The 11,399-nt window shown below is 31.1% G+C and overlaps 2 long non-coding RNA genes across 2 annotated transcripts; both read right to left on the bottom strand.

Moving 5' to 3' along the window:
• Positions 1-57: 57 nt before the first annotated feature.
• On the bottom strand, positions 58-913 carry LOC139489609 (uncharacterized). Its single transcript, XR_011656206.1, has 3 exons — positions 790-913; positions 506-567; positions 58-180 (listed from the first exon to the last, which is right to left on the bottom strand). It is a non-coding gene; the product is annotated as an uncharacterized lncRNA (long non-coding RNA).
• A 199-nt stretch (positions 914-1,112) lies between these two features.
• LOC139489608 (uncharacterized) lies at positions 1,113-2,139 on the bottom strand. The gene is made up of 3 exons (XR_011656205.1): positions 2,066-2,139; positions 1,505-1,681; positions 1,113-1,228 (listed from the first exon to the last, which is right to left on the bottom strand). It is a non-coding gene; the product is annotated as an uncharacterized lncRNA (long non-coding RNA).
• Between the last annotated feature and the right edge of the window lie 9,260 nt (positions 2,140-11,399).

The following is an 11,399-nucleotide window of genomic DNA, read 5'->3' as shown; positions in this document are numbered from 1 at the left end:
ATTTTCAAACTGGTAATTTCTCAAAGAGATATAGGATAAACAACGTACCTTTTGATATAATCAACTTCCTGATTCCAGTATTTCTCAAATCTTGGTACAACACATGCTGAACTCTCCTCTTCATTCAATGGAAATAAATCTTTTTTGTCTAATTTTTGTCTGTATCCTTTCATGACAAGTCTGTTGGTAAAACAAATGTTTGATTATTTACATCTCGGAATATAAACTACATGAATATAAAATGCGACAACATTAAATAATATGATTACATATTGCTTTGTTTTTTACCATATAGATTCTAACTCACAAGCCTACGGAAAAAGGCTTCCTACCCGAACACTATATGCCAATTATGAGTAATAAAGTACGTGCTCTTATAATTGTGGAATATTTTGACAACCCACAAAAATAATCAAAACGCATAAATGCATTTTTCTGAACTTCTGATATATTTTAAATAATTTTATGTACTTCCAACAAGTCAATTTAATTTTAATATACTTACTTTGTGCAATATCCAAAAGTAAGCTTGGAAAATAAAGATTCGTTGCTCACTGATGTCGATTCCTATAAAATGAATAAATGAAATACATCAAAATACTTATTGTAAACGATATTACATGATTGTTACATAAATTAAGAAATATATAATAGATAGAATTGTGAATTTTTTTCGTTTTTTTTCGAGATTTTTCAAGAATGAAAATAAAGGAATTCAAGAATAAAGAATATGAGTACTTGGCATGGAAGTTTAAAAATATCTATGCAGAAGATCTATTTTCAGCTTACCTCTTCTAATTTGGATTTCTGTTCTTTCGTTGTCGAACGATGAAGGTATGTTTGCGTCAGTATCGTTAGTACCAATAGCACATACAATGCAAATAAAATGCAATTCATAGTTCCATTTGTGATGTATTTCTGAAAATATAATTTTATATTAAAATCATCCACATATTTTTATCATAATTTCTAATTTGACCAAAACTTAAGTATCTTTCTGAACTAGAATATATTGTTATAAGTTATGATTAAAAATGAGCACGTGTTTTATTTGGCAAATCTTTTTTTTAGAAAACTGTCACATTGTGAAATATTATCAACCTACCATCTCGACTTCAACAATAACTGATGTAAAGATTCCAATAACGGCGCCATTTTCTCCAAACATGTCCTGGATGTTCTTCATCAGGTAACATGTTGTTAGAAGAGCGATCAGTCCTGTGAGTATCTGAAAACGGAATAAAATAATAAGTCACTTAAACATATGTGAATATTTTATCTGTTTCAACGTTTCTTAAAGATACGATTTGTATTCGCCTCTTTCTTTTTACGCATATTTCAATAATTGTTTTTATGCAATTGAATTCAAACAACTTGAATAGATCACATTGAAAAACCGTCAAGGAAGAGTCGGAAAATTGTTGAATAATAAAATAAAATAAAAACATGTACAGATAGTCATACTAGAGTTTTGCTTGACTTTAATTACAAAACAAAGACTTACAATTCTAAAATTGACTAATCTTTTAGAACATTTTTGGTCCTTCTTTCTACTTGTAATCTGGAAAAAGCATAAAGGAACACCCATCAACAGAATTCCCAACGTGTTCCACTGGCATGTCGTCTTTTGTAAATTCTCTGTCAGTTCTGTATGCGTCGTATTTATATTCTCCTGTAACGCCTGAATAGTAAATGCATATTTGTAATGGATAAACACGATATAATGAGTAAAAGATGTGCATTATGTAGGAAAAAAACCGCAAATTGTAGCACCTCAAAGCAGTTTTAATTCATGGATTAATTTCAATGTCCAACAATTGTTCAGATGTAAGCAGTAGTATATCATAAGCCAAATTTGAATAAAACATTAAAAACACAAGAGCTTTAACGGAAATTTAAAAAGATAGAAATGATTTACTTAAAGATAAATTATTTTTTTCTTCTTTAAAAAATAATTCAATATTAAAAGAACAGTTTTAGACAAATCTGATGATTTGATTATCTTAAATTTTTAACAATTTGAAGTTATTTGTTGCATTCGTTCCCATTTTACCCGTAAACCCACCAGAAATGATCTGTCACAATATATCGAGTCTTCCATGGTAAGATGTAGAAGTCTTGATTGCTAGTTTGTTATATGCCATGGCTAGACTTTATCAGCTTTTAATACATGTAGACGAAACGCGCGTCTGGCGTATAAAATTATAATCCTGGTACTTTTGATAACTATTTATAAAGGCTGAGGATTATAACAATAGAAATTCAAAATAAACTATAAATTCCCCTTTTCCAACCGACTGACCATGTGGGAGATACTTAAATGTATACGCGGCTATTTACATTGATCTGTTTACATTGGTGACCCCGTTCATACCATTTAATATTATCGATTATTAGTTAAGTATAATATGGATTCTCCATATATTAATAGACTATGCTTACATTTTGAACTTTACAATAATCTTATTGTTGAGTTATGTTTGTGTGACGTCAGTAACATGGAATGAAATTAGAGAGAATACCCGTTAATTTTAGATTTGGTTCAATGAAGACTGATTTCGTTAATATATTAAATCTACATGGTCATCAAAGGTATTTGCTTATTTGTGTCGTTTTTATTCATTGTTTTAAACGATATTCTAGTATGATTCAACGGCATAGTTAAAATAATTTCTTTTGGATTAATGTTTATACTAGCCGGTAGGTTTAAAAAAAAAAGGGGGGACTATTAACTTCGATGTTACAAAAATCAAAAAAGGAGAGAAAAACAATGAAATTGTGAGGTCGACATTAGAGACTGGTTAATGTCGGAGAACTGTTAATATCATACTAGTCTAACTCGCCACGGGTCACAACTTATAAATGAATTCACAGATAAATTGAACACCAAATACATCTTTCGTTTAAACTTAACATGCCTTTTGGAGAATGGTCTCGATGGAGTCTTCATAACATTTTTTAAAGATACTTAATTTTGGGCCTTTTCTCATTTGTTTCCCGATTTCTTGACCTGGCTTATAATTCCGTATGCTAGACCAAAATTTTAAGTAAACAAATTTGTACCAAGAACGGCTACGGCTACAGCTATCTATGTGACCTGGGGTACATAAACCTTAGTGTTTCAAATAAATAAAAATTCTATAAACAAAAAATTGTGAAAATATCAATGATATTTCTTGTTATTTTGTTTGATTTTTCATTCGTAATTTATGACGAGGTTATGAATTTTATAGGTTTTTTTTGTTCGTAAATACTTACAACCACGTGTATGAACAGTGTATAGTGATGTTTTGACTTGTGGTGGATTTGTGGAGAAGAAATCACAAAACTATACGGAGATTTTTTACTCCAATAACTTATAACTATTATATTCCTCCGATCTACTTCAAGGGTTTACTGAAGTATAGAAATATGGAAATTCATTTATTTGACACTAAAGCCCATGCTTGATTTTGCGGGATGTATACATAGGCAGCCATGTGCGGCCGACTCATGGGTATCAACAATAATTATGATATCCCATGTAGGAAAGTCGTACGCACTCTTAACAAATATTTGCAACCATTCTTTGGAAAGTTTAAGATGCAAAAAAAAATTAATGCTCTAATAAAACAGGCCGTCATTCCACCCGTAGGATTTAGAACTATTGTTTATTAATTCTCGTCATGAATAATTAATTACGTGTTTTAATTCAACGTTTGGCAAATAATGATAATAAGAATAGTTCTATCGTGTAAAGAGAGTAGCAGACACAGGACTTCGATCTCGCATCTGATCTTTTACGACAAAAAAAGTAATCTTTGCTATATCTCAACTGTTTAGATAAACGCTGGTCTCATCAAGATAAAGAATATAATCTGAAGTAGATTTTGTTTACACACACATGCCTTAACAAGGCAAATTTTCATCTGAATATATAATAGTTCATTAACTTTTTGAACCCCAAAAATGTATCCAGTTGTGACGTTGAGAATAAAAGATCAAACAAATTATCAGTACAAGTATATATATTCAAATGAGTGTGAAAACAGAATGATTGATTTTTGTTTGGTCGTTTTGCATTTTTTTTTTATTTACCAGATCCCTCTTCAAAATTTACACCAATGTGGACAGGTCATTGTTTATTAACCCTGTTTGGTAAAATTGAAATAAGTCATTATAAGTTAACTTTTAACTTGATTAAAATTCCCCGTTCATGTAAACATGCTAGAAAATAACCGTTTGAGGAGACAAAATAGCAATGGCTTTTTTATGAAAGAAAGAGGTTGGGTTTATATATGGCTTTTAGTTTAAGAATTTGAGGTAAATACGTTCGGGTATTTCACATCCAAAATTTTATGGAAATATTCTTTATAAAGCACAAAAATGTCAGTATTCTCCTCAGAAACTAACAAAACCTTTAAATAGACTTATTAAAAGGGGATATAGTTACGATACTGTTGTCAGGTCATTAAAGATTGCATATTTTGGCTTTAACATTGATTCACTGATAGGGTCTTTGCATCGGAACTAAACACATTTATTTCTAAAAAAACAGTTGTTGGCATGACACGGGTTATGTTCTTCTCATATATTTTATGATAGTATGATACTAAACCCCTAACGGGAGGGATTTTACCTGATATTCATATGATGAAGACATAATCTTTCAATCAGTTTAATTGAGGTCTGGAGCTGGCATGTCAGTTAACTGCTAGTAGTCTGTTGTTATTTATGTATTATTGTCATTTTATTTATTTTCTTTTGTTACATCTTTTAACATCAGACTCGGACTTCTCTTGAACTGAATTTTAATGTGCGTATTGTTATTGTTTTACTTTTCTACATTGGCTAGAGGTATAGGGGGAGGGTTGAGATCTCATAAACATGTTTAACCCCGCCGCAATTTTGCGCCTGTCCCAAGTCAGGAGCCTCTGGCCTTTGTTAGTCTTGTATGATTTTAAATTTTAGTTTCTTGTGTATAATTCGGTGTTTAGTATGACGTCCATTATCACTGTACTATTATGCATATTTTAGGGGCCAGCTGAAGGACACCTACTGGTGCGGGAATTCTCGCTACATTGAAGACCCATTGGTTGCCTTCGGCTGTTGTTTGCTCTATGGTCGCGTGGTTGTCGCTTTGACATATTCACCATTTCCTTTCTCAATTTTATGTCTTTCTCTGACTTTTTATCACGTCTTTACAATAAATCCATTGAATGTTGGATGTGCACTGATTGATAATTTAGTCTTAGACGCACATTTTTTTTTGATTGGTTGATAGTAGCTTTGAACTAGCTTTCAGTAACTGCGAATACTCTCAGATCTGCACTTAGTGTCTTTTTGTTCTTTGGTTATAGAAGTACCCGGACATATCCACTCTGTGTAGTATTTATATTTGAATCCATCTGATGAGTTGATCATTTGTCAACTGATTTTTGTAGTTCTTATGTTATACTGTTACACCACTGTCCCAGGTTAGGGGAGGGTTGTGATCACGCTAACTTGTTTAACTCCGCCACATTATGTAAGTAAGTGCCTGTCCCAAGTCAGGAGCCTGTAATTCCGTGGTTGTCATTTGTTTATGTGCCACATATTTGTTTTTCGTTTATTTTTGTATATTAATTAGGCCGTTTGTTTTCTCGTTTGTATTGTTTTACATTGCCATTTCGGAACCTTTTATTGCTGACTATGAGGTATAGGCTTTACTCATTGTTGAAGGCTGTACGGTGACATATAGTTGTTAATTTCTGTGTCATTTGGTCTGTTGGGGAGAGTTTTCTACTTGGCAATCATACCACATCTTCTTTTTATATGTAGCAAATATATATTACATTTTTTTTTGTCGGCAAATTAGCAAGTAAGGTTATGAAAAAAGGAAACTTACACTTTGATAAAGTTGAGTCCGAAGTAGTTTTCCAGGATTTCCATCATCAGAAACGTCCATATCCGTGATACCACAAAAATTGAGCGACAAAGATGTATGACTACGGAAACACTTGGAGAGCAATATGATTAAATCCTTTTTGTTATTTTCGTTACACATGTTTATAAGAAGTCTATCAGCTTTTCCGTTAGGACCAACTTTAGTTCATTTGAGAGAGACTAAAAGGATTCCAAGGACTTAAGTTACATGACATTGCTTGTGTGCAATCAGAACAGCTGACTGGGTGCTGGCTGCAAACGTAAGACAAGATAACTTTTTTATCTTTTGAATCCGAAAATAGAAAAAGTACTATAAAGCTACCAAAATGAAACTTCTGGTGTGTATACAGTATTCGTCTGACATAAATAAGTATTCTTAATCCTGCGTATAATTGTATTTTATTTGCTTAGATATATATTGCTTTGCATTTCCTTCTAAAGCCTCGGTCACACCCTAACGGACAGCTCGAACAAATGTCGAACGTATAATTTTTTTTTCAATCCGTTCATGTCCGTTATACATCCGTTCTTATCCGTTAGATGTCCGTCCATATCCGTTTCCTGTCCGTTAAGCGTCCATTTTATCCGTCGTCTTCCGTTCTGTCCGGTGGAAAATTTTTAGCATGAAGTCCGTTCGAGCTATCCGGTAAGGTGTGACCACAGCTTAAGATTTCATTGGTGGAGGATGTGTGTTCACATGAATAGAGATATTTAGAGAAGTGATATTTAGGGTAAAATCAAATTCCTCTCATCGACAGTTTAACAGACACCTTTGTTGTAACGAAATAACTGCGTCACAGATTACCCTCGATTTGTTCGAATTGCATTATTCAGAAATTGTTCTAAATATGTAATTTCACTGAACATTTACACTTAGTCATGTAGTATGGTTTTAGATTTTCATTAACCGATTGTTTAATATTTATCAAATGGCTAGATAAGAATAATTTACCAATTGCGATTAAATTATGTTTGATCATGAATATGACGCATGAACTTATTTTAACAGAAAAATCATTGTTAAAATTGGTCGTGATCTTAAAACTGTTTGACTTTCAGGGGAACAACAACATTTTTCTGGTATCTTTTGGTAAAACATTTAGGAAGTTTTGGTTCTCATTGCTTTTCAACTATGTACTTTATTTTGCTTTTATAACTTCTTTTTTTCGAGCGTCACTGATGAGTCTTTTGTCTTTTGTAGTACGGCGCAAATATAAAATTTCAATCATGGTATCTATGATGAGTGTATTTACCTCTCCCTTGCATATATATTTGCGGGTAAAAAACCCCGATGCTCTTTGTGCAAACCAATTCAGCGTGGTTGTTCATCAATTAGTTAACATGAGTATACATATGAATTAATGATTCGTTTAAGCTTACTAAAACAGGTGGAAGATACCTAAGGGACATTCAAGCGTAAAAGTCGCAGAAAAATTGAAATTGTCATGTAAAGGAACGAAATACGACAAATAGACCAAAACATTACATAGAAAATAAACTAAAATAATATCTTATAGTTCCGAAAACGAATTATTCAAACGTTATTGTCAGTGCATATGACTGCAACATAACAGTCAAATGAACCAATAAAATCTACCGTAACCGAAGTGAAATTTGTTCAAAGATGCGAGACACATTTACGGTGGTATGATTTAATTTACAGATCTGTCCACAATACAATCTTTCAATATAGCCTAGTCTACAAGATCGTATATTCTAAAGAATTAAAAATACTTAATTTGCATTTCGATTATTATTTCTACGCCTACTCAAACAATTAGTTATGATAACATTCATTTCTTATAACAATCAAAACAACCTGAATGCAAGATTTGATAAATAAGTCGACTGTTTGCATGGTCTAAATATAAACTGTTTGTTTTAACTGATTCCCTATTTAGCGCAGAAAACCCATCTTTAAAAAATTCATTTATCTGTAATCTCTACCACAAGTAATTTTTATAGACTGTTTCATGTATTTGGTGTTTCTTACGAAGGGAAATCCAGAAAAACCACTTCAGATGCACTAGATTTATAAATAGTTGTTTTCATTATTCAACTTTTAGGTGCTGGCCTGTTTCTCATTTTGAAACAAATATTGCTGTGTAAAAAACATTGATTTAAGACCAGTGCACTGAATCTTTTATCTGTCATCGATGGAGGTCAAATGATGTTTAGTTGCTGCTTACCTTCTTTCATTTTGTCTTTTAGAGTATATAATCGTTCCACAGTTTCATAATTTGTGCTTTTAGAATGAATATTATACATTCAGTAATATGTTCATGATTCCTAAGCACAATTTTAAAGCAATAATTCACATCATAGACTTTCATATCACTTCACATGTTCCTTTTTTCCCCTAGTCATTGATAATGTAAGTTTATGATAAAGAGAAGATTTTAATTATTTACATTCAGAGAAGATTTTAATTATTTACATTCAGATAAGATTTTAATTATTTACATTCAGATAAGATTTTAATTATTTACATTCACACTATGTACCATTCAACATGATCAAAAAGTAAACTCTCAAAAATACTGAACTCCGAGGAAAATTTAAAATGGAAAGTCCCTAATTAAATGGCAAAATCAAAAGCTTAAACACATCAAACTAATGGATACCAACTGTCATATTCCTGACTTGGTACAGGTATTTTCGTATGTAGAAAATGGTGGCAAAACATACTTTCTGCTTCAAATATCCAATTAGAAAAACAGTATGAAACTAACCCAGATAAGCAACACCCCAGACATGAATACTAACTTAACATCATATACAATTTCAGTTTTAATAGTAAAGTTTAAAAATAATTTATCTACCGAAAAATTGCACTTCACAATTATTCAGTATTTAATACAAACTCATAAATGTTTTCTAATTAATCAACAGTTTTCGTGTAAAAGATAGGAATTCAACATACAGGTAACATTAAATTCTCCCTCGCCCTGCTCGTCCGAATTTAAAGCATTTAATTTCTAATTCAATAGGCTATAAACAAGACAAACACAGATATAGGATTAGTTGCTCGCAGTAACATCTTATTTTCTCTTGCGATACAATATTTTATTTTACTGAATTGTACATATTTCTTCAATCGAAACATTATATAAACACATGACATATAACATTGTTCCTCTTTCGCATCGTTTCTTTTCCCCCGGCCAATGCCTCCAACGCCTGTACGTACAATAAACATAGCAGCAACTGCACATATACCTATGTGACCAACTTCAATCCGACGTAACTGCGAGTGTAACGGTTTATTTCTTCCTCTGTGATATTTTATCCTGAGGATAATTTGTCCTGGTAATTTTTTTCCAGGCATGGTATTTCACAGGTTGAGTTTTTCCAGAGGAGTGAAAATCTATCTGTGTTATGCGGATAGTATGTACCGGTATATATTTGCCATTCTATATTTCACAGACCCGTGTGAAATGGAGTTCCATTAACTACTATGTAAGTTACTCACAATCAATTTATACCTGACTATAATTATAAAATGTTTCACAAAGGTAGACTAAATTTGCATAATTTATCAAAGGGAGGTAATTATGAGCAATTTATATTTTAAAGACATTAATATAATATATTTCTGAATCTATTTTATAGCAAAATTTTTCTTTGAATCTTATTTTTTATATATTAATTTATATAAAAAGATGACTTACAACTTGATTTAATAAGACAGATAACATTTCTCAGGTAAAAACTATCCAGCTGTTAAACATGCTATTGTTCCAATATATTGTTATGCTATGATTTATCTGATTTCCATATATTCAAAAACTACATCTCTGTCCCCAGACAAAACTATTTAATATATAGTTAAAAATATCATCATAATCAAATTCTTCTATTACTGTTAACAGTAGCAATATGCAACTATATTTCTACCTTACTTTTAAATTTATATTTGTACTGAGATCTGAAAACAACTCACTTTTACATGAATTTCACTAACCTTATTTAATCATGATATTATTTTCACAATTACGATCTTTGAAATTACTTCTGATTTTCTTCCTTATGTTTCATGATAATTTTCTTTTTAAAAGGATGATATTGACTTGAATATTTCAGGAAATTTTTTCAAGGATAATTTGTGAAATTATTTCCCATTATAATATATTTTTTTTTAACAATTTCGCTTTATTTCAAATACACTATTATTATTTCAATGTATTTTTAAAGGATAATTTTTTTCTAATAACTATTCAATAAGTTAACTACCCAGATAGAATTTCACGGCAAAGGATAAAATATCCCAAGGAAATAGTTTCCTCCGGATAAAAAAATAACAACAACTACTGTGACATTTTTTCCTCCGGATCAAATTTCACCCGGATATAATTTTGCTTTACACGAGCACCTTCGATACTAATACATTTAAATCCCAAACTTTATATAGTACCTTTAAACCCCACCCATAAAAACCGCCAAAACTTTCCTCGTGCCTCCTGCACCTAACATCAAACTTATAAATAGTACATACTGTTACAAAACCAGTATCCAAACTAGTTATACTAGTTCCCATCTGTAAATATTAACTACAAATAGCAAACGGGAAAAACCCTATTTCAAACGAAATAAAATACATGTCTATTTTACGTTGTCAGCCGCTTAAGAAGTTTAAATGACTATAAAAATGAACACACTGTATTATCTATGCATCAGAACCATGTATAGTTGACACCTAACATAAACATAAAAATATAAAAAAGTAACAATGATCTGTACGGTTAAGGGGGTTCGCGGGTCTAAATCATTTATATAGGATTTCTCTATATTTTTCTATAAATGAACTTTATCTTATAGTTAATAGAAAATTAAAATAAAAAAGTGGGGTCACCGTTCATTTGCGCTCACAATCTGCCTTCGAAAGAAGCATACATTTTTGTAAAGGTGGTTGAAGTAATAGGAGAAATATAGGTAATATCGAAATAAAAAAAGAAATTTATTACAGAAATCGCTCAAATTTTACAATAATGTAGTTTAAGTACAGCTTATATGGAAATTATATTAAAAAATATAAGTCACCGATGAGTTAAAAAACATATTTCAATTTTAAAGCCAAAAAAGGGCATTTTTCCACCAAAGGGAGATAATTTGGAACTTTTTCAATGATGTACACATTTTAAATGTTATCTGGGGCCAACACGAATTGATTGTTTTGAATGATTTTTGTACCATATGATAAAGTAACAACTACAAAAGGTAATAAATAAAATTTGTAGTGAAAAAAACAAATGTTTAATTTTTTCTGAAATTTTTATATCCTCGAGCCTCCTTAAGTGCTACTTTTATTTATCAACAATGGTATTTGCCTGAAACATGTTCTCCAGTTCCAATATCACAGTTGTTTTCCATTCGTTTGATTTGTTTGAGCTTTTGATTTTGCTATTTGATAGGGTCTTTCTATTTTAAATTTTCCTTTGAGTTTGTTATTTTTGTTTTTTTACGTTTTTACGTTTTTTCGCCGAAGTGGCCAAGAA

The sequence above is a fragment of the Mytilus edulis genome, chromosome 9, assembly GCF_963676685.1.
Source record: "Mytilus edulis chromosome 9, xbMytEdul2.2, whole genome shotgun sequence".
In the NCBI taxonomy this organism is placed as follows: Eukaryota; Metazoa; Mollusca; class Bivalvia; order Mytilida; family Mytilidae; genus Mytilus; species Mytilus edulis.
The sequence above is the reverse complement of the archived record's forward strand: the minus strand, read 5'-3'. Positions and strand labels throughout refer to the sequence as shown.